Consider the following 18,373-nt stretch of genomic DNA (forward strand, 5'->3'; position numbering starts at 1 on the left):
GAGTTACTCCAGCACTTTGCATCCTTTTGTGTATTAACCAGCATCTGCAGTTCTTTGTTTCTGTACTTAAAACCCTGATCTGGTGAACTGGGCAGGTTGAGTGAGTGGGCAGACGCGTGGCAGATGCAGTATAATATAGATAAATGTGAGGTTATCCACTTTGGCTGCAAAAACAAGGGGGCAGATTATTATCTCAATGGGGTTAGGTTAGGTAAGGGGGAGGTACAGCGAGACCTGGACGTCCTTGTACACCCATCACTGAAAGTTGGCGTCCAGGTACAGCAGGCAGTGAAGAAAGTTAAAGGAATGTTGGCCTTCATAACAAGAGGATTTCAGTATAGGAGTAGAGAGGTTCTTCTGTAGTTGTATAGGGCTCTGGTAGGACCACATCTGCAGTATTGTGTACAGTTTTGGTCTCCTAATTTTAGGAAGGAGAGCATTGTGATTGAGGCAGTGCAGCGTAAGTTCGCGAGGTTGATCCCTGGGATGGCGGGACTGTCATATGAGGAAAGATTGAAAAGCATTCACTGGAGTTTAGAAGGATGAGGGGATATCTTATAGAAACATATAAAATTATAAAAGGACTGGACAGGCTAGATGCAGAAAAATGTTCCCAATGTTGGTCGAGTCCAGAACCATGGGCCACAGTCTTAGAATAAAGGGGAGGCCATTTAAGACTGTGGTGAGAAAAAAAATTTTCACCCAGAGAGTTGTGAATTTATGGAATTCCCTGCCACAGAGGGCAGTGGAGGCCAAATCACTGGATGGATTTAAGAGAGAGTTAGATAGAGCTCTAGGGGCTAGTGGAATTAAGGATATGGGGAGAAGGCAGGCATGGGTTATTGATTGGGGACGATTAGCCATGATCACGATGAATGGTGGTGCTGGCTCGAAGGGTCGAATGGCCTCCTCCTGCACCTATTTTCTATGTTTCTGTCTGATGAAAACGTACATCCTCATAAGTTTTTCCCCACTTCCAACTTAATGACAATTCCCCGAGCTCTTTGCATTATAAATGTACGTCAAATGAAGCCAACATGGGTGGCACAGCGATAGAGTCACTGCCTCATAGTGCCAGAGACCCAGTGTCAGTTCACACTTGACTACGTGTGCTGTCTGCACGGAGTTTGCATGTTCTCCCTGTGACCACATGGGATTTCTCCGGGTGCTCCGGTTTCCTCCCACACTCCAAAGACGTGGCAGTATTTGTAGGTTAATTGGCTTTGGTAAAATTGGTAAGTTTTACACCTGGCATGTACGGGGGCGATCGCTGGTCGGCGCGGACTCGGTGGGCCGAAGGGCCTGTTTCCTCGCCGGCTCCCTGAAGCCTAAAAGTCTAAAGAGAAATATTCAAAGGAAGCGTAGCATGAAGACGCAGAGTTGTTTTTTAACCTTGCACCTCGTGACCTTTGCGATGATGAAGGGAAGATTTAACTTTGATCGACTAAATGTGGTAAAGGTTCTGAGGAAGCAGGCGACATGACCGCCAGCACGTCGCTATGTCTGCCACCATGCGCTAGGCCCGCTCAAGAGGCAACATGTGAGGTCCAGGGTGACAATGCGTAACGCAGAGTGGGTCAGGGCATCGCAGGAGGTGGCAGAGAGAGAGAGCGACAGAGGGTCAGAGGGTTTAGTCAGAGGGTGGCGAATCTGTGGAATTCTGTGCCACAGAAGGCTGTGGAGGCCAAGTCAGTGAATATTTTTAAGGCATAGATAGATATAGATAGATTCTTGATTAGTACGGATGTCAGGGGTTGTGGGGAGAAGGCGGGAGAGAAGGGTTAGGAGGGAGAGATAGTTCAGCCATGTTTGAATGGCGCAGTAGGCTCGATGGGCCGAATGGCCCAATTCTACTCCTATCACGGTGGGCGCAGCGGTAGAGTTGCTGCCTTACAGCGAATGCAGTGCCGGAGACCCGGGTTCAATCCCGACTATGGGTGCTGTCTGTCTGTAGGGAATTTGTACGTTCTCCCCGTGACCTGCATGGGCTTTCTCCGAGATCTTCGGTTTCCTCCCACACTCCAAAGATGTACAGATTTGTAGGTTAATTGGCTTGGTAAATGTAAAAATTGTCCCTAGTGGGTGTAGGATAGTGTTAATGTGTGGGGGGGGATCACTGGTCGGCGCGGACCCGGTGGGCCGAAGGGCCTGTTTCCGTGTTGGATCTCTGAACTAAACTAAAAATAAAAACTTATGAACTTATGTGAGAGAGAGTGACCTGCTTAAACGACTTTATTTTAAAGATACAGTGTGGAAACAGGCCCTTCGGCCCACCGAGTCCGTGCAGACCAACGATCACCTGTACACTAGCTCTGAACTACAGACTTGAACAGGTGTCAGAGATTCCGGGGAGAAGGTAGGAGAATGGGGCTAGGAGGGAGAAATAGATCAGCCATGATTGAATGGCAGTGTAGACATGATGGGCCGAATGGCCTAATTCTATTCCTATCCCTTATGACCTGCTGACCTTATGATCCTAGGGATAATAAAACCGAGCCTGTTTCCATGCTTCTTTTCTGAGTTTTTTGTTATATTATTTATTATGTTCACATATTCTGTTGTGCTGCAGCAAGTAAGAATTTCATTGTCCTATCTGGGACACATGACAATAAAACACTCCTGACTCTTGACTCTTGACTTGTATGGCGAAGTTCTAAGTTCTGAAACTGCAGAATAGTCCCGATCCACAACCTTGCCTCCACAGATGCTGCCTGACCCAGTGAGTACCTCCAGCAAGATTCTTTTTTTTGCTCAAGATTCCAGCATCTGCAGTTCCTTGCATGTCCATGCCTGCGCAGTCACACAGACTGGCTCGCGTCAGCCTACAACCTTCCGGAGAAATCAATCCAAGTCTGTCCAACTTCTCCTTGCAGCTTATACCCTCCAATCCTATGGGGGAAGTCCAGGACAAGGGGTCACAGCTTAAGGATAAGGGGGAAATCCTTTGAAACCGAGATGAGAAGAACTTTTTTCACACAGAGAGTGGTGAACCTCTGGAACTCCCTGCCACAGAGGGTAGTCGAGGCCAGTTCATTGGCTATATTTAAGAGGGAGTTAGATGTGGCCCTTGTGGCTAAGGGGATCAGAGGGTATGGAGAGAAGGCAGGTACGGGATACTGAGTTGGATGATCAGCCATGATCATATTGAATGGCGGTGCAGGCTCGAAGGGCCGAATGGCCTACTCCTGCACCTAATTTCTATGTTTCTATGTTTCTAATCTAGGCAGCATCGACCACCACTCTCTGTGCAAAAACCTGACCACACATTTCCCTTCTAGGCAGAGACCACCTTCACTGAACAGTTTATGCTTTAACTCTCGACTTATTACTGATTAAAGATTGCATTTAAAATGACCAGCTTCAACTGATGATGTCACAATGGCTCGGCTTGCAGTGATCAGCTTCACTGAAGATTTCAACCCGTATTTCATGTTATTCGTGATTAAAGCTTTAAAAACGGCAACTTTCACAATATTTTTACTGCTAAAACCATTTCCTGCACACTTCGATACAAAGTTGCGACACAGGAACCCTGAACTTTTCACCTCATAGGAGGGGGAGGGAGAATTACCATGGCAACACGCAGGGCAAGTGCAATTGGAATTTTTTTTCAAGTCCACTGCTGAGGGGGGCAAGGGCAGTGTTGGAATCTTACGTTGGGGATCGGCTCGAGTTGGAGGACCACGCTTCCCGTGGGTGCGTTGGGGGAGCAGACCCAACGGGTCTGCACTTGGTCTAGTTTCCTTCAAACTTTCCCGCTCTTGCTATTGAGGTAGTGCAGCGTAGGTTTGCAAGGTTAATTCCTGGGATGGCGGGACTGTCATATGCTGAGAGATTGGAGCGGCTGGGCTTGTATACTCTGGAGTTTAGAAGGATGAGAGGGTATCTCATTGAAACATATAAGATTGTTAAGGGCTTGGACACGCTAGAGGCAGGAAACATGTTCCCGATGTTGGGGGAATCCAGAACCAGGGGCCACAGTTTAAGAATAAGGAGTAAGCCATTTAGAACGGAGACAAGGAAACACTTTTTCTCACAGAGAGTGGTGAGTCTGTGGAATTCTCTGCCTCAGAGGGCGGTGGAGGCAGGTTCTCTGGATACTTTCAAGAGAGAGCTAGATAGGGCTCTTAAAAACAGCGGGCAGGGGATGTGGGGAGAAGGCAGGAATGGGGTACTGGTTGGGGATGATCAGCCATGATCACATTGAATGGCGGTGCTGGCTCGAAGGGCCAAATGGCCTACTCCTGCACCTATTGTCTATTGTCTATTGAAAGTACCAGAGAATTGGCCTCCACCGCCCTCTGAGGCAAGATAATTCCACACTCACCATTCTCTGTGAGAAAAAGTGTTTCCTCGTCTCCGTTCTAAATGGCTTACCACTTATTCTTAAACTGTGGCCCCTGGTTCTGGATTCCCCCAACATCGCCCAACATTCCTGCCTCTAGCGTGTCCAAACCCTTAACAATCTTATATGTTTCATTAAGCTCAGAGCTTATGTGGATCTTGGCCAATCAGCAACAAAGAGAAGCAGGGAGAAGAACTGATTGGCTGAAGCCCGTGGAGAAGGTGAGTAAGTCACAGGGGAAAAACAGTTTAAAACTGAGGAATTTGGTTTTTAAATTGGTAAATTAGGCAATTTATCAGTAAATATAAGCAAGGCTGTTCTACGGGAGCGGCAGTGAGGGAGCAGCCTTGTGAAAAAAGTGTGAGTCTTTGGCTCGAGAGTCTTCGGCTGAGGGAGGATGCCACACCAAATGCTGAAGAGGGAGAGACGAAAGAAGGAGATGTCAAGCAAGCTGATTCAGTGCGATGCTTGCAGTATGTGGGAGGTCAAGGACTGCTGGTGCCTCTGGCTGCTACAAATGTGAGAAGTGCATCCAGGTACAGTTCCTGAAGGACCGTGTTGGGGAACTGGAGAAGCAAGTGGATGACTCGGGTTCGTCCGAGAAACTGAGTCGTTCCTCGACAAGTCCTACAGTAAGATTGTTACACCTAAGTTGCTGGAAGAGAGAAGGTGGGTAAAGGTGAGAAAGGGAAGTAAACATGGAATGCAAAGGTCCCCAGGTGTTGTACCTCTTGTGAACAGGTTCGCCCACTTAGAAGGGACAGAAGAGGTTATTACAATGAGCGGCGGACTGGCTTGCGAAGCAAAAAGGGCTGGTGAGCCAAAACCAAAGAGGCCAACGTCAGGCAACGCCATTGTAGTGGGAGACTCCATTGTGAGAGGTACGGACAGGGGTTTCTGCGGCAACAGATGGGATTCGAGGATGGTGTGCTGCCATCCTGGTGCCAGGATCCAGGATGTCATGGACAGAGTGCAGAAAATCCTCAAGGGCGAAGGTAAACAGCCGGAAGTGGTAGTGCATGTCGGCACAAACGATGTCGGAAAGAAGGGGATGAATATTCTGAAGCGTGACTTTAGAGAGCTCGGAAAAATGCTGAAAAGCAGGACCTCCAGGGTTGTTATCTCCGGTTTGCTTCCAGTTCCTCATGCTGGCGAGAGCAGGAACAGGGAGATACGGGACCTGAATGTGTGGCTGAGGAACTGGTGCACGGGGCAGGGATTTAGATTCTTAGATTACTGGGATCTGTTTTGGAATAAGGGGGAACTGTACAAAAGGGACGGATTACATCTTAACAGGTGGGGGACCAGCATTCTGGCAGGCAGGTTTGCCACTGCTACACGGGTGGTTTTAAACTGAATAAGGGGGGTGGGATGTTAAATAGGATAGTCGAGGACGGAGTTAAAGAGAAAGGGAGGAAAGTGATAGTTAATTACACCAGAATTAACGGGAAAGGACAGGCAGGTCGGCAGAAGAGGGGGGTAGCTCTGCTGGTGAAGGATGGAAGTCCCTTGCGAGGGAAGACATAGGGACTGACGAGGTAGAGTCATTGTGGATTGAGTTGAGGAATTGCAAAGGCAAGAAGACACTAATTGGTGTTATTTACAGACCCCCAAAAAGTAGCCCGGATGTAGGGTGTAAGTTGCAGCAGGAGTTAAAACTGGCATGTAACAAAGGTAATGCCACTGTGGTGATGGGGGATTTCAATATGCAGGTAGACTGGGAAAATCAGGTTGGCTCAGGACCCCAAGAAAGATAGTTTGTAGAATGCCTCCGAGATGGATTCTTAGAGCAGCTTGTAAAGGAGCCGACCAGACAAAAGGCAATTCTGGATTTAGTGTTGTCCAATGAACCAGATTTGATAAGAGAACTCGAGGTAAAGGAACCGCTTGGAGGTAATGATCATAATATGATTAGTTTTAATCTGCAATTTGAGAAGGAGAAGGTTAAATTGGAAATGTCAGTGATGCAGTTGAACAAAGGGGATTATGAAGGCATGAGAGAGGAGCTGGCCAAGGTAGACTGGAAAGGGATCCTAGCAGGAATGACGGTGGAACAGCAATGGCAGGAATTTCTGGGCATAATCCGGAAGACGCAGGATCATTTCATTCCAAAAAGGAAGAAAGATTCTAAAGGGAGTAGGAGGCAACCGTGGCTGACAAGCGAAGTTAGGGATAGAATAAAACTAAAAGAGAAGATGTTTAACACAGCAAAGAGTAGCTGGAAGCCAGAGGAATGGGAAACATTCATAGGACAACAGAAAGAAACAAAACGGACAATACTGGTTGAAAAGATGAAGTACGAGGGAAAGCTGGCCAGGAATGTAAAGAAGGACAGTAAAAGCTTCTTTAGATATGTTAAGGGAAAAAGAGTAGCAAAGTCAAATGTGGGTCCCTTGAAGGCAGACACGGGTGAAATTATTATGGGCAACAAGGAAATGGCAGAAGAGTTGAATAGGTACTTCGGATCTGTCTTCACTAAGGAAGACACAAACAATGTCCCAGATGTACTGGAGGACAGAGGATCTAAGGGAGTAGAGGAACTGAAATAAATTTTCATTAGGCGAGAAATAGTATCGGGTAGGCTAATGGGACTGAAGGATGATAAATCCCCTGGGCCTGATGGTCTGCATCCCAGGGTCCTCAGGGAGGTGGTTCTAGAAATCGTGGATCATTTTCCAATGTTCAATAGATTCAGGATCAGTTCCTGTGGATTGGAGGATAGCTAAGGAGGTTATCCCACTTTTCAAGAAAGGAGCGAGAGAGAAAACGGGGAATTACAGACCAGTTAGCTTGACTTCGGTGGTGGGAAAGATGCTGGAGTCAATTATTAAAGAGGTAATAATGGGGCATTTGGATAGCTGTAAAAGGATTAGTCCAAGTCAGCATGGATTTATGAAAGGAAAATCATGCTTGACTAATCTTCTGGAATTTTTTGAGGTTGTGACAGGTAAAATGGATGAAGGGGAGCCAGTGGAGGTAGTGTATCTAGACTTTCAGAAAGCCTTTGATAAGGTCCCGCACGGGAGACTGGTGACTAAAATTAGAGCACATGGTATTGGGGGTAGGGTATTGACATGGATAGAAAATTGGTTGGCAGACAGGAAGCAAAGAGTAGGAGTGAACGGGTCCTTTTCAGAATGGCAGGCAGTGGCGAGTGGAGTGCCGCAAGGCTCGGTGTTGGGGGCGCAACTGTTTACCATATATATTAATTATTTGGAAGAGGGAATTAGGAGCATCATTAGCAAATTTGCAGGATGACACAAAGCTGGGTAGGCAGTGTGAACTGTGAAGAGGATGTTAGGAGGTTGCAGGGTGACCTGGACAGGTTGAGTGAGTGGGCAGATGCGTGGCAGATGCAGTATAATATAGATAAATGTGAGGTTATCCACTTTGGTGGCAAAAACAAGGGGGCAGATTATTATCTCAATGGGGTTAGGTTAGGTAAGGGGGAGGTACAGCGAGACCTGGGTGTCCTTGTACACCAGTCACTGAAAGTTGGCGTGCAGGTACAGCAGGCAATGAAGAAAGCTAATGGAATGTTGGCCTTCATAACAAGAGGATTTCAGTATAGGAGTAGAGAGGTTTCTGCAGTTGTAGAGGGCTCTGGTAAGACCACATCTGGAGTATTGTGTACAGTTTTGATCTCCTAATTTGAGGAAGAATATCCTTGTGATTGAGGCAGTGCAGCGTAGGTTCACGAGATTGATCCCTGGGATGGCGGGACTGTCATATGAGGAAAGATTGAAAAGACTAGGCTTGTATTCACTGGAGTTGAGAAGGATGAGGGGGATCTTATAGAAACATATAAAATTATAAAAGGACTGGACAAGCTAGATGCAGGAAAAATGTTCCCAATGTTGGGTGAGTCCAGAACCAGGGGTCACAGTCTTAGAATAAAGGGGAGGTCATTTAGGACTAAGGTGAGAAAAAACGTTTTCACCCAGAGAGTTGTGAATTTGTGGAATTCCCTGCTACAGAGGGCAGTGGAGGCCAAATCACTGGATGGATGTAAGAGAGAGTTAGATAGAGCTCTAGGGGCTGGTGGAATCAAGGGATATGGGGAGAAGGCAGGCACGGGTTATTGATTCGGGGCGATCAGCCATGATCACGATGAATGGCGGTGCTGGCTCGAAGGGCCGAATGGCCTCTTCCTGCACCTATTTTCTATATTTCTATGTTTCGCAGATCCCCTCTCATTCTTCTAAACTCCAGAATATACAAGCCCAGCCGCTCCATTCTCTCAGGCACAGATAAGGTAGACAGTCATAAAAAGACACAAAGTACTGGAGTAACTTAGCGGGTCAGGCAGCATCTCTGGACAACATGGGTAGGTGACGTTTCGGGTGGGGACCCTGCGTCAGAACCTTTTTTCCAAGGTTTAGTTTAGTTTGCAGGAAGGAGCTGCAGATGCTGGTTTGAACCAAAGATAGACACAAAAAGCTGCAGTAACTCAGCAGAACGGGCAGCATCTCTGGAGAGAAGGAATGGATGACATTTCGGGTCGATACCCTTCTTTGGACTCAAGTTTATTTGTCAGGTGTACCGAGGTGCGGTGACAAGCTATTGTTGCGTGCTAACCCGTCAGCGGAAAGGCAAGGTGGAAATGTCAAAGATAGAGGACATTGGTTTGAGGAGGAGGAAAGTTTGAAAGCGTTTTGTTCATTATTTCTGAAAAATAAACTGTATTCAGAATAAAAAATATATGCAAAACAAAACACGTTGCATAAACTCTTCAGACATCCTCGGTGTCTATACTCAGCAGTGAGGATACTCACTGTATAGGCCCACAGATTCACCACCCTCTGACTAAACTTTCTCTCTCCCTCTTTTTTTTCTTCTTTTTTTTTTTAAATTTCCAAGACTTTATTCGATACAGCAAATGATACAACACATCAAATCATAAACAAAAATTACACTATATCAAGTATCATTATAATACAACATTGCAATCATTGTTCACAATACTCTCAACCCCACGCGGTGACCAGCGCCCACGGAAGGCCTCCAGAGTCCCCGTGGACACCGCGTGTTCCCTCTCCAGGGACACACGTGCACGGACGTAGGACCGAAAGAGGGGCAGGCATCCGACTCTAGCCTGACCATCGACCGCCCGCTGCCTGGACCCGCGAATGGCCATCTTGGCCAGGCCCAGGAGCAAACCGACAGGTAAATCTCTCTCTCCCTCCCTCTCACTCCCTCTCCCTCCCTCTCCCTCCCTCTCCCTCCCTCTCTCTCCTTGTCCCTTTGTCTCTCTGTCTCTCTCTCCCTCTGTCTTTGTTTGTCTCTCGATTTCTCTCTGTCTCTATCTCTGTCTCTCTCCCTGCCTTGGACAATCATTGTGTCTCTCTGTCTCTCTCTCCCCATTTCTCGCTCTCAATTTTCAATTTCAATTCAATTTAAAAACTTTATTGGCATGATAAAATACATTGTTATATTGCCAAAGTATAAAACATGACATAATATTTTAAATGCATAAATATAAATACAAGTATACAGAGCATGGATAGATATGTCCCTGTACATAAACTCGCAATAGGCCTATAGCCCTTTATTGATTGCTACACGTTCTTGCAGCTGTAAGCAGTACAACTGAATAGCAAGTTTAGCAATTCAATATTAATTTCTTAGTGTCAGTTAATGTCAATTAGTGTGTGCGTACATATGTGCATATTGGTCATTCACCGTCTCTCAGGTTATGGCATGCTGTTGCGTATTGTGCACCAAGATGTGCCGTATTTTCTTCACCAAGGATTAGTCTTAGTTTAGATGTATCATCTAGTTCTTTAAAATCAGGGGTTGCCACACTGAGTTTGTCAAAGTATGTTTTTCTTATTTTGTCTTTTTTTTTTTGCATTTAGGAGGAAGTGCGCCTCTGTTTCAACCTCATCTGTCAAACAGTGGCCGCATATTGTATTTTCTCCTGGTTGCCAGAATCTCTTCTGTCTTCCTTTTTCAACTACCAAATAGTGGTCACTTAACCTGTATTTGGTGAGGGTCTGTCTCTGCTTTATGTCTCTAACAGTTGAGAGATAGTCTGCCAATGTATAAGAAGGTACACAAAATTGCTGGAGGAACTCAACGGGTGCAGCAGCATCTATGGAGCGAAGGAAATAGGCGACGTTTCGGGCCGAAACCCTTCTTCAGACTACTCCACTGCCAATGTGTAATCTCTTTTTAGGGCCCGGTAACATTCTAATCTGCTTTGGCTCTCTCTCTCTGTTTCTCTCTGTGTCTCTCTCTCTGTCCCTCTCTCTGTCCCTCTCTCTGTCTGTCTCTCTCTGTCTCTGTCTCTCTCTCTCTCTCCCTCTCTCTCTCTCGCTATCTCTCTCACACTCACTCTCTCTGTCTATCTCTGTCTCTGTCTCTCTCTCTCTCTCTCTCTCGGTTTGCAACTCTCTTTAAACAAAACACCCTTGCCACTCATGTGGCCTACTGGTGTGGAATCCCTTCCCTTATTTTGAGGGGTGTCTCCACCACACCGTGCCCCCCATGTTCAGCAGCGGGAGGCCCCTAGACTGTGGTCCTCCCCCCACCGAGCCTTGGCGTTGGCTGCACCGAGCTTCAGTGCGTCCCTCAGCACGTACTCCTGCAGCCTGCAGCGGGCCAGTCGGCAACATTCCCCGACGGACATCTCGCTCCGCTGGGTGGTGAACAACGCTCGGGCAGACCAAAGAGCGTCTTTCAAAGAACTTCAAAGCATTTGGCGTCCATCTATGAATGTGTCCCTGGGAACATTCCGTTACCTCAGAATCGTGACAAGGAAGCTTGCAACAGCGAATGGCATGTTGGCTTTCACAAGAGGAGTTGAGACTAGGAGCAAAGAGGTCCTTCTGCAGTTGTACAGGGCCCTAGTGAGACCACACCTGGACTATTGTGTGCAGATTTGTTCCCCTAATTTGAGGAAGGACATTCTTGCTATTGAGGGAGTGCAGAGTAGGTTCACCAGGTTAATTCCCGGGATGGCGGGACTGTCATATGCTGAGAGAATGGAGCAGCTGGGCTTGTATCCACTGGAGTTTAGAAGTATGAGAGGGGATCTTATTGAAACATATAAGATTATTAAGGGTTTGGACACGCTAGAGGCAGGAAATATGTTCCCGATGTTGGGGGAGTCCAGAACCAGGGGCCACAGTTTAAGAATAAGGGGTAGGCCATTTAGAACTGAGATGAGGAAAAACCTTTACACACAGAGAGTGGTGAATTTGTGGAATTCTCTGCCTCAGAAGGCGGTGGAGGCTGATTCACTGGGTGCATTCAAAAGAGAGTAAGATAGGGCTCTTAGGGCTAGCAGAGTCAGGGGATATGGGGAGAAGGCAGGAACGGGGCACTGATTGTGGATGATCAGCCATGATCACATTGAATGGCAGTGTTGGCTCGAAGGGCTGAATGGCCTACTCCTGCACATATTGTCTATGCATCTGTGTATCCTTCTCCAGACCCTCTTCAATAATCTACACTCTGTGAAGAGGTGGGCAACCGTCTCCTCTCTGTAGCAGCATGTCAGCGACAAGCTTTTTTACCAAAAAGATGAGTAGTGAAATGAAACGCAGGCTACGATCTGAGCCAATAAAAGGGTAAATGGGACTAGCTTAGATGGGGCATCTTGGTCAGAGGTGTCCGGGGTTATGGGGAGAAGGTAGGAGAATTGGGTTAGGAGGGAGTGATAGATCAGCCATGATTGAATGGTGGAGTAGACTTGATGGGCCGAATGGCCTAATTCTGCTCCTATCACTTATGACCTTATGAAGGCCCTGTTTCCATGCCGTTCCCAGAGAGTGAGGGTGAGCGAGTGGGTGAGTGAGAGAGAGAGAGAGAGAGAGGGAGACACACACACAGAGAGGGAGAGGGGGAGAGACACACACACACAATGATTGTCCAAGGCAGAGAGAGAGACAGAGGGAGAGACAGAGAGACAGAGAGAGATGGAGAGAGAGAAAGACAGAAAGCGACGGATAGAGGGAGAGGGAGAGGGAGAAGGAGGGAGAGAGCGACAGAGGGTCGGAGGGTTTAGTCAGAGGGTGGTGAATCTGTTGAACTTGCTACAGGCGGCTGTGGAGGCCAAGTCAATGGATATTTTTAAGGCAAAGATTGATAGATTCTTGATCAGTACGGGTGTCAGGGGTTATGGGGAGAAGGCAGGAGAATGGAGTTAGGAGGGAGAGATAGATCAGCCATGATTGAATGGTGGAGTAGACTCGATGGGCTGAATGGCCTAATTCTGCTCCTGTCACTTATGACCTAATGCAGGGCGCGTTTCCATGCAGTATGACTGTAACTATGACTAGCTCAGACAGTCGGCATGGACCAATTGGGCCGAAGGGCCTGTTTCCGAGCTGTGTGACTCACTTGACTTGAGAGAATTAGTGAATCACAGTTGGGATGTTTCAGTCAACATTATGAAACCTCCCACGGTAGAGGGGTGCTTGTGAATGTTTGACGAGAGAAAGGAGGATGAATGGGGATATATATATATATTTGAAGGGAAAGTTTTTTTCACAGATGGTGGCTGATATGTGGAACGCGCTGCCAGAGGATGTGGTCGGACCGGATATGATCTCCACGGTGGAGAGACTTGACAGACACTTAAATGAGGGCAAGCGAGGTTAGTGTAGGCGCACATAAAGGTCGGCACGGGCGCGGTGGGCTGAAGGGCCTGTTTCTGTGCTGTACCACTGGGTGAAAGCACGTTACTCAATTAGCGACTGTGATGAACTTGAACTGACATCTCTGCCTCATCAGTTAGGCCTTTCGATTACAATGCTACCCATATTTCTCATCTATATATATAGTACAGATAGAAGCCATTTGGCCCATTGAGTCTATGCTGTTCCGTTGATCCCATTATCCCCACACCTCTCTCTCTTTCCATCTCACTACCTCTTCTCTCCCCCTCTCTCCCTCTCTCTTCTCTCCCTCTCTCTTCTCTCCCTCTCTCCTCTCTCTCCCGCTCTCCTCTTACCCTCTTCCCTCCCCCTCTCCCCTCTCTCTCTCCCTCTCCTCTCTCACTCTCTCTCTCCCCTCTCTCTCCTTCTCTCCCCCCCTCTCCCCCTCTCTCTCCCCCTCTCGCCCCCTCTCTCCCTCCCCCCCTCCCCCCTCTCTCCCTCTCTCCCCCTCTCTCCTCCTCTCTCTCCCCCTCTCTCTCTTCTCTCCCTCTCTCCTCTCTCTCCCGCTCTCCTCTCACCCTCTTCCCTCCCCCTCTCTCTCTCTCTCTCTCTCCCTCGCCTCTCTCTCTCTCTCCCCTCTCTCTCCTTTTCTCTCTCTCTCTCCTCTCACACCCCCTTCCCTCTCTCTTCTCTCTCTCTCCCTCTCCCTCCCTCTTCTCCCTCCTCTCTCTCTCTCTCTCCATCTCACTCCCCTCTCTCTCTCTCTCTCTCTCTTTCTCATCGACTTTCCCCAGATTTCTATGGCACACACACACTGGGTAGTCGACGGGCTGGGCTGCCCGCCCCTTGTCCGGGCCGACGTCCGTGCCCGTGTGTCCCTGGAGCGGGAACACGCACACGCGGTGTCCACGGGGAATCTGGAGGCCGTCCGTGAATGCTGGTCGCCGCGGGAGGTCACGTGTATCGTTGATAAAGTTGATGACCGTTTGTTAGTAAACTGTCAACACAGGCAGCCTTTGATCGTGTTAATACTCTGTGTTTGTTTTTGTTTTCTGAATAAAAGTAGTTGTAAAAAAAAAAAGGCAGGGTCGGCACAGGTTTAGAATCGCAGGAATGCACGACACAGAGTCCATTCGGCCCATCGTGTCAGACTGGCTGCAGAGTGCGGCCGTACTAGCCTGGATCACAACCTCTCTCCCTGTGCATCTATCTGCCTTGCTGACTCTCAGTAATTGTGTCTGCTCGGCAGTTAACGGAGGGACGTGACTTAAGGCGGTCGTTCCTACGCAGAAGGAAATGGTTTCTGGTGTTGATGGTTGGAAACGTCTTTGGTGGTTTGCCACGAGTAGTAGCTCTACTCAACAGCCAAAAATCTGCAGCCTCCCTTTGATCAGATATTTTGTTGGTTCACATAGAAACATAGAAAATAGGTGCAGGAGTAGGCCATTCGGCCCTTCGAGCCTGCACCGCCATTCAATATGATCATGGCTGATCATCCAACTCAGTATCCTGTACCTGCCTTCTCTCCATACCCCCTGATCCCTTTAGCCACAAGGGCCACATCTAACTCCCTCTTAAATATAGCCAATGAACTAGCCTCAACTACCTTCTGTGGCAGAGAATTCCAGAGATTCACCACTCTGTGTAAAAAATGATTTTCTCATCTCGGTCCTAAAAGACTTCCCCCTTATCCTTAAACTGTGACCCCTTGATCTGGACTTCCCCAACATCGGGAACAATTGCCCTGCATCTAGCCTGTCCAACCCCTTAAGAATTTTGTACGTTTCTATAAGATCCCCCCTCCATCTTCTCAATCTTCACATGCTTGATCAATGGTGTTTTATCATTAATGTTTTATTATTATTAATGTTTAGTGTTTTCTGAGTCATTCATAACTGTCACTGTATGTCATGTTGTTACTTGTGGGCGGAAGCAAATTCCTTGTATGTGAATACTTGGCCAATAAACTTACTTACTTACTTACTTAAACTCTGTGACTCTATGACACAACACTAACCACTACTTCCTCTGCGCTGGAGGGTGGAATTCGCCTGCTGGTCCCTCTCGTTGTGTCACCCCCCCAAACCCACCACCACACCCAGCCTCCCCTCCCCGTCTCCACAACACCCACCACAGAACAGCATAGTACAGCCACAGGCCCTTCGGCCCACAACGTCCGTGCTCAACATGATGCCAAGTTAGACCAATTTAGTTTTGTTTAGGTTAGGGATACAGCCCTCTCAGCCCCCACCGAGCCAGCGCTGACCAGCGTTCCCCGTACACCAGCAGAATCCTACACTATGTACAACTTACAATTTTACAGAAACCAATCAATAGACAATAGACAATACACAATAGACAATAGGTGCAGGAGTAGGCCATTCGGTGTTCAAAAGACAATAGACAATAGGTGCAGCCCCCTTCGAGCCAGCACCGCCATTCAATGTGATCATGGCTGACCATCCCCAATCAGTACCCCGTTCCTGCCTTCTCCCCATATCCCCTGACTCCGCTATCTTTAAGAGCCCTATCTAGCTCTCTCTTGAAAGTATCCAGAGAACCGGCCTCCACCGCCCTCTGTGGCAGAGAATTCCACAGACTCACCACTCTCTGTGAGAAAAAGTGTTTCCTCGTCTCCGTTCTAAATGGCTTACTCCTTATTCTTAAACTGTGGCCCCTGGTTCTGGACTCCCCCAACATCGGGAACATGTTTCCTGCCTCTAGCGTGTCCAAACCCTTAATAATCTTATATGTTTGAATTATCCTACAAACCTGCACGTCTTTAGAGTGTGGGGGGAAGCTGGGGCGCCCGGAGAAAACCCACGTGGTCACAGGGAGAGAACGTATAAACTCGGTACAGATAGCACCCGTAGTCAGGATGGGACCCGGGTCTCTGGCACTGTGAGGCAGCAACTCTACCGCTGCACCACCGTGACGCTCTGCCTGCACGTGATCCGTAGCCCTCCACTCCCTGCATATCCATGTACCTAACCAACCGGGATGGTGGGACTGTAATATGCTGAGAGAATGGAGCGGCTGGGCTTGCACACTCTGGAGTTTAGAAGGATGAGGGGATCTCATTGAAACAGATAAGATTATTAACGGTTTGGACACGCTAGAGGCAGGAAACATGTTCCCGATGTTGGGGGAGTCCAGAACCAGGGGCCACAGTTTAAGAATAAGGAGTAAGCCATTTAGAACAAAGACGAGGAAACACTTTTTCTCACAGAGAGTGGTGAGTCTGTGGAATTCTGTGGAGGCAGATTCTCTGGATACTTTCAAGAGAGAGCTAGAGAGGGCTCTTAAAAATAGCAGAGTCAGTGGATATGGGGAGAAGGCAGGAACGGGGTACTGATTGGGGATAATCAGCCATGATCACATTGAATGGCGGTGCTGGCTCGAAGGGCCAAATGGCCTACTCCTGCACCTGTTGTCTATTGTCTTTTGAACACCATCAAGGTATCTGGAGACATGAAACATTTTTCTGATTGCCAAAAGAGAGTACACAAATCAACTTTCCCCCTCTGCAGAACAAGAGGCTTTTGGATAGGCACATGGATATGCAGGGCTATAGAATATGTGCAGGCAGATAGGGTTGGTCCTGACATTGAACTTCCTATCAACAACTAGAGAGCAGTCATAGAATCATAGAGTGATACAGAGTAGAAACTGGCCCTTCAGCCCAACTTGCCCACACCGGCCAACAATGTCCCAGCTCCATTAAGTCCCACTTGCCTGCGTTGGGTCCATATCCCTCCAAACCTGTCCTATCTATGTACCTGTCTAACTGTTTCTTAAATGTTTGGATAGTCCCAGCCTCAACTACCTCCTCTGGCAGCTCGCTCCACGCATCCACCACCATTTGTGTGGAAAAGTTACCTCTTAGATTCCTATTAAATCTTTTCCCCTTCAACCTATGTCCTCTGGCCCTCTACTCTGGGCAAGAGACTCCGTGCATCTACCCGATCTATTCCTCTCATGATCTTATACACCTTTATAAGATCACCCCTCATCTCAGTCTTGGACTTCTATCTACCTCATTGGTGACCCTTGGACTATCTTTGATCTGACTTTACTGGCTTTATCTTGCACATATTCCCTTTACCATGTATTGTACACTGTAAATGGCTCGATTGTTGTCTTTCTGCTGACTGGTTAGCACGCAACAAAAGCTTTTCACTGTACCTCCTGACAATAAACTAGACCAAACATTGTGGGCCGAAGGGCCTGTGTTTGTGCTGTATTGTTCTACTTGGATATGAAAGGTTTATAGGGATCCGGGTCAAACGCAGGCAAATTCTAGCTTAGATCACTTCACTTTAGTCACTTTTATTTCTATAGCACATTTAAAAAACACCTCTCGTTGGCCAAAGTGCTTTACATTGGTGGAGGTACCAAGTGAATGGGAAGCAGAGAGAGTGAGAGGCGGGAACTCAGGAGGGAAGAGTTCCCTGAAATTGGAGAAGTGGGGGATTATACGTTGGGCTGCATGTGTAAATGCACTGTGTGGTTTTCATAATAATTCCTGATCGTCATAACGAAAGGTCGCTGCATGGAACCAAGAGCAAATATTTGTAAGTCGTGGTATGGCTGTATGTCTATGCTGAATGTTGATTAATATTGAATTCTGACATCAACATCAAATTCCCCTGAGACCTTACACTTGGAAAGAATTAGTCTTGTCTTAATTGACAAATCAGAACTATTTGCGAGAATATGGTCTCCATTTATTGGTTTTCTAAAAAGGTAAACTGGTTCAACACGGAAGCTGGACTGAAACTTGAATCCAGGACTGGATGAATAATTACATCTTATAATCTACCGACCTATCTCCAAAATTGTGTTATTGGTAATCTCCTTTGTTTTTTCCCTCCCCTCTCTATTAGATTATAGTTTTTTTTTAAATCTTATTTCTTTTTCTCTCTACAGCTCTCTCTTTCAAATTTTTTAAATAAAAATTAGAATCTTTGTATATATGTAATTGGTAAACAAATTGTGTTTTGCTATTATATGTATATGCTTCTAATAAAAATATATTTAAAAAAACCCCCCAAAAAGCATTAAATCCCCAACTTTAGGTCACCTACCTACCAACAACCCCCACCCCCTTCGCACCCTGCTTTTCCTTGTTCCCATTCTGGATATGCGCCCATTTCTCCCCTGCACTCTATATTCCTTCCATAAGAAGAGTTTGATGAATGGTTCCAACACAAAACATCGCCTATGCATGTTCTCCACAGATGCTGCCTGACCCGCTGAGTTACTCCAGCACTCTGTGAAACGTCACCTATCCATGTTCTCCACAGATGCTGCCTGACCCGCTGAGTTACTCCATCACTCTGTACCTGAAACGTCACCTATCCATGTTCTCCACAGATGCTGCCTGACCCGCTGAGTTACTCCATCACTCTGTACCTGAAACGTC

Source organism: Amblyraja radiata, chromosome 9, assembly GCF_010909765.2.
Source record: "Amblyraja radiata isolate CabotCenter1 chromosome 9, sAmbRad1.1.pri, whole genome shotgun sequence".
NCBI classification, from domain to species: Eukaryota; Metazoa; Chordata; class Chondrichthyes; order Rajiformes; family Rajidae; genus Amblyraja; species Amblyraja radiata.